This window comes from Hippocampus guttulatus, chromosome 1 (assembly GCF_054856545.1).
Source record: "Hippocampus guttulatus isolate MCC_2025c chromosome 1, RoL_Hgut_1.0, whole genome shotgun sequence".
Classification (NCBI taxonomy): Eukaryota; Metazoa; Chordata; class Actinopteri; order Syngnathiformes; family Syngnathidae; genus Hippocampus; species Hippocampus guttulatus.
The window spans coordinates 15940650-15946649 of NC_141261.1; the positions used below are offsets into that span (position 1 = coordinate 15940650).

The 6000-nt window shown below is 45.0% G+C and overlaps 1 protein-coding gene across 2 annotated transcripts in view; it reads right to left on the minus strand.

The window, feature by feature from the left end:
* LOC147210659 (uncharacterized) overlaps positions 1-5679 on the minus strand; it is a 21396-nt gene extending 15717 nt beyond the window's left edge. For both annotated transcript variants that reach the window (XR_015101262.1, XM_086114350.1), the window contains exon 1: positions 5532-5679. The gene's annotated coding sequence lies outside the window, so the exon portion shown is untranslated. The remainder of the gene's footprint in view (positions 1-5531) is intronic.
* Between the last annotated feature and the right edge of the window lie 321 nt (positions 5680-6000).

Below are 6000 nucleotides of genomic sequence, written 5' to 3' on the forward strand. Positions count from 1 at the left end.
CTGAAACACTTGGAATAGCCTGTCTACATGCGTGAGCAGACAGGGTTACTCCTGCATTTAAATAACCCGATGCAAACATACAGACGCACACGAATGTAAATGTGTGTCACACTGTCTTATTTGCAATCAATGTATTCAGGTTAGGCTCACTACTAGGTGGCGCACATACACACACTTCTTGTCCTTTGCGGCTCGAGCAAGAACATGCAAGGGCACAAATCAATGCCCCATCCGAAGGAGGTAACCGGATTGCGTTTACATGACAATATTCGGGCTGACCCGAATAACAACATATTTGGGTTTTTGCGAGGGTTTACATGGCCTTGGAAACCCCCAACCCTGCCCATACTCGGGTTGTAAAAGGGTTATTGACTGCATGTAAACATAGTCATCCATTCGCAACACCTCGATGCAAATATCAGGAGCCGCAAGTGGTGGCAAAATAAAATGCAAACAAATTCAAACAGAACGTGCTATTCGCTTAAAAACTATCATTAGAGTCATATTTTGTGTTGTACCTTCACTGGCATCACTGCGACAAGTGTCCACGTGTAGCCACAGTGTAGCCAAGTATGAATTACTTCAGCGGCTCCATTTAGATCTAAACTATCACAACAATGATGATTATAATTATTATTGTTATTGTTGTGATTATTCTTATTATTGTTGTTGTAATTAAAACACCTATAAAGTCTTCCCTTTCAAATTTCTATCCAGTTCTGAATTATTCATGGAACACTGTTTCGTTGACCATCCCAAAGATAGGCGGTTTAAACAGTACAAGATATTTTCAAACTCAGTCAATATGATGCAATGTCGTCCGACACCGCTGCACACTGCAAGCACAAAAATAGACGCGACGCAAAATAATCACTAAGGTCTCCCACCAAAGTGGTCAGGGAATGCGCGTGCCGTTGCAAGTGGGGACATTTTTTAGTGATGCTGAGGAGAGAGTGGAGTTTGTAAGGTATATCCTGGTTAATCCTAGACAAAACGGGTACGGCTGATGGCAGGTTTAGTGTACTTCGGAGAGGAAATCCCACCTTCAGACTTGTAGCCCCGAGATTATAAATGGGGTCGCAATGACTCTTCAAGATGGCTTTTATGCAGTATCAGTTAAATATGACTCATCTAATTGCGCTGGGCTCAGCCAGCCCGCAGAAATCAGAAAAATAAATAAATAAAAGGTACACCTGTGAATCCTCCACAGCTGCGGCGTTTCTGAGTGACCCTATAACTCTACATGGGCAAACATGTAGCGGACATGCACAGGTTCTTGCAGAGGTCAACATGGCAGTTAACAAGTACTCTGCAAACCTGTGAGGTTGACATTTTCCTCCAGTGTGTGGGCGCACCGGCTTGTTATCATTCATTGACATTTAAATGTCTGTGTAGGGTAGTTTTGTTCTTGCACTTTCCACCGCTGTAGCGTGATTCTGTGCACCATTATTATATTCAGCCATGAAGAGCTGGCATTGACAGCCGCCCCCCACACCCCCCCCCCCCCCAAAAAAACTGCCATCGTGGTGATTTTGATGATGCGCTTGTGGCATCACTTTTTTTTAGGTTCCATTTTCCATTTGACATGACTAACACAATTCAGAGGTACTAATATGAGTACCGTACTTTGAGATCAGAAACTAACATGAGCCGGAGGGAAGTTGATTGAGAACGTGACGGCTACAGCTTCTATTGTGTAAGCGTCTCTATAAAAGTGTGTGGTTGTCTGTGTCCATTCCAAAAATGTGTTTTTATTCACACTGTCCCCAGGACAGTGTCATTCAAATTGGGCTTATGTTAGTTTTCTGGTCCGAACAGCAAAATGTCAGCACGCACTAAGCAAGCACAGTGATGGTAACTCCATGGACGGACCAGAGCCAAGTCTCTTGTTGCTAGCTTGAGTGCTATTCACTGACAGAGAATCTGTCTAGACTGTCTACACAGAGGCTGTCTGGAATGCCTTCGTCACTGCTCATATTCATCCACTGAGCTTGAATAGACAGCCCTGAACATAAACTCAGACACGTTTTTTGTTTTGTTTTGTGTCTTTTTTTTTTCCAAACCACTTTCACTAGAGACTTATTATTGAACCATTTGATCAAGTGTGCTGGTGATCACAAATAAAAGGAGAGCGTGACCAGGATAAAGGTCAAAAAATATTTTGCTGCGGGTGTATTATAGCGAGTGAAAGTTATATGAAAGGAATTGAAAATAATTTCAAGGGTATCGAAGGCAATAGCATCTTTTATTGACGCTATTGGAGCGACGGGATGTCTCGGATGTTACTTCTTCTGGACAGTGACACCAAAAGCAATAGTGTGCAAAATATCGTGTCGTGAATGTCGATACAGGGGAACAGATGTACAAACACCACACAAGGTTGCGGCATGCACATGGTGTGTCCTGACTGAGTGTAGGTGTGAGCTGTGGGTGGCAGAGTTGAAAGATCACTGAACCCTTATTGAGGTGCGGAGGAGGAATCAAGTTGTTTGATGGTGCATATGGGTGAGGGAGCCAAGGTCGGAGAAACAGCACATAGTGAGCTACACAATGAGTACAGAAACCTTTGCATCAAGGACTTGAGAGACCATTCAGTAGCGGCCCATATCTTCTCTGATGGATAGCCATATCTGACAAGGAGGCCAGCTACTTGTTTGAAACCCTTCCATTGAGAAGACAGCCAATCGGGGAACAGCGGCCATGCAGCACCCCGCCTCCCTATCCCCCAATCAAAGGAACAAATGTGACAACACATTTCTGAGTTCATCTAACCTCTGAGATTGAATTTTTGAATCAGACTTAGAAGAATGGGCAAAAACATTTTTTTTCTATTTCAACAGTTAAATTGATCAAGGCAAAGGTGTGACTTTGAGTAACAATCTGGGAGACTATCTGAAAAAAAATTGGGCCTGGGAATATTCGTCGACAGGGTGGGGGTTGCGAATGACAATTCCTTTTCGTGGACGGGGGTTGGACAGATGGCCGATGCGCGCCAAAATATATATACAGATGGGGTCGGGTGGGGTTGGCCTGTAAAGGGACCGGCCATTCGGGAAACTCCCAAAATTCCCGATGGCCACCACGCCCTTGATAACATTGAGGGCCATTAACCTTAACATGTCAGTCAAATGGAAAAAAGCTTGAGGAAGGAGTGAACAGCTTCAACACCCCTATATGCATAAGTGTACGGCAACGCAAGGCTAGGCAGCTTTAAAGCACATTTCAAAGGCATGTAAACGCATCATGCTTCACACAACGACAGCACCTAAAAGCACTTATAAACACAACAGTTAACGACATTTAGAAGCAAAGCAGAGACCGACAAAAGAAGCTTTTACCACGCCATTACTATCACAGTGCACAGTCCTTCAAAACATTTAAGAAGTAAGAAAATAAAAGGAGGTTTCTAAGATTCAGAAGAGAAAACAATTATTTCATTTTAGCATAAATCCCAATAACAAGCTGCACGATACATTTGCACATATTTTGTCAATGTTACGTCTCTTTTTTCACTTTCTTTTTGTCTCATTCGTCTGCCGGGCTACAGGAGAGCACGCTATCAAAGCGGGTGAGAGTGCTCGAGTAGAGTATGTCAACACACGGTGTAGTGTACGTGTGTGTGTGTGTGTGTGTGTATACGTGTGTGAGTGTATGTGGTAGGTAGGTGGAGAAGCACAGCAGGGCGTGAAGGGGCCCTGTGATAATGACAGGCCGTGCATTATATAACATGCAGATTGCATAAGGAGGTGATTATTTTAAGTTGACATATCGACGATGTATAAGTATTTTTGGACGTGGGTGTAAAGCACTGTACGCGCCTCCAAGTGTATGAAATATTCCGAGACGTGCTCTTTTTTTTTTTGTTTGTTTTTTTTGTTGAGAGTGTGGGTGTGAGTAAACTGGGATGAATTATGTGTTTTTTAAGAAGGGGGCACACGGATGTTTGAGATTTCTTTGAGTGCTATCTGCATATCAAAACAAATATGTGGGAATGTTGGCACACTAGTGCCGAGTGTGCATGAGGGTGTCTTTTTTTTTTTTGGTTTTCTTTTTCATCTCAGGCTCCCACTCATTATCACTTTTAGGCTTCAGAGAGATCCGCTTGACTCTCCTCGTCAGATGCAAAACCTGTAGCTCTGCCTTTTGATGATCCTGTTTGAGCTTGTGCTGAGAGAGCACACGCTTAGATTTTTATCACTCACTCTGGCAGTCTCTTAGTCACAAGGTTACGGACGGTCCACCGGGATGTGTGGCGTGGAGTCACACGAGTGAGGCCCATCCGTGTGCCACGGCCTCCCGCTTCATGTATGCCTCTGCAAAAATAGACCTCTTAAAGGGCCAGCAGACACTCAACCCCATTTATTTTCCTTGAGAGGCACACATCAAAGAAAGCAAACGTTCAGCCTACGCACATGGTTTGATTCTCCAGACAAACACTTTTTAACAACGGGAGTCATAGAAATCCTGAACCTCGAGAAATATTTCAACCCTCGGGTAAATGCTCATAATTAGAACAAGTCGGCGACGCCAAATGTTGCAAGACTCACACGAAAGAGCATTAGCAACCCCCCCACTTTGAACCTCTTAAACGTTCTTCGGCACATAGCGCAAGGGCTACCCACGCAGCAAAAATAGTCACCCGAACTTTTGGGAATGCAGTTGTGAGAAATTAGTTGGATTGTTGAGTCAAGACAAGCACACCATAAAGGCCCAAAAGAATGATGCGGGAGAAGACGAATAAAAAGAGAGATGTTATTGTTTGACCGTGCACCATCATTTAAAGTTCAATGTATTGTGTGCGTAACATTGTATGAAATAAACCCCTTCCCCGGTTCTTTGCCCTCTTACGGACGTTATGCGCCTGTACATGTTGGCACAAGATCTCATACGCAGCAACTGCACTTTATTTTTTTTCCCTCCCCAACTGCTCCTGAATGAGCTGCGAATTGTCCCACTCTGACCAATCTCCTGTGCGCGCTCCCAGTTTAAACACAGCTCCTCCAGGGCCCCTTGCTATCTCTGAACCAGGGCTATTTAAGACCACTGCTCTAATTCTGAAAGTCCCGATCAGGCTGAGTGATGCACCTCCACCTCCCTCTCTCACTCACTTGCTCTCTCTGGATCAGTCACACTCACCAGCTTGTTCACACTCTCTCGGTTATTCCCCACCACGCGCCTACACACACACACACACGCACACACACACACACAGTCATGCATGCATATGCATGCACGCACTCACGCAGGTGCTGGCTTACATGACTGAATAGCACACATTCATCAACACACACACACACACACACACACACACAGAGGTGCCATTACTTGAGTGAATGGCAAACATTCGTCCCCTCACATACATGCAAAAAACAAGATTTCGAGATGTTTGTGACAGCGACACGTACTACAAATACCGAACTTCAGCCTCGGTCTACATACAACAGTGTGTCTCATTCAAAGTTCCTGACACAGTTTCACTCACCCAATACTTCACAAACACACAGAGAAGAGGAAGTGGTGTGGTAACATACCTCGCTGAGCGTCTGAGCGTAGCTGCGACTGGAGACTTCACTCATTGGACCAGGTTGGCTGCCGTAGAAGGCATATAGAAATATCCACTTTGTGTCTTCTTCCTCGCTACTGCTCAGCCTTTCCTCTATTCATCCTATCCCTGCCTCTCCTTCTTTTCACTCTCTAAACGCCTCTTTGCTCCCTCCCTCCCTCCCTCCTTCACTTTCTATCTCCCTGTCAGAGCATTCTCTCTCCCCAGCTCGCTTGATGTCACCACCCCTCCCCTCACCTCACTCTTCCCTTATTGCTTTACAAGTGCTCCCTGACACTTGCCCCCCCACTCCCTACCCCCTCCACCTGCAATGGAGTGTATAATTAGACAGAGCTCAGTGGTAATACAGTCAGACGCATTGTGAAAGCTTTGGCATTGACGCTCATGTTTGGCGGACAGCCCGGTGGCTTGGCTCATTAACCTCCCTTGAGCAGAAT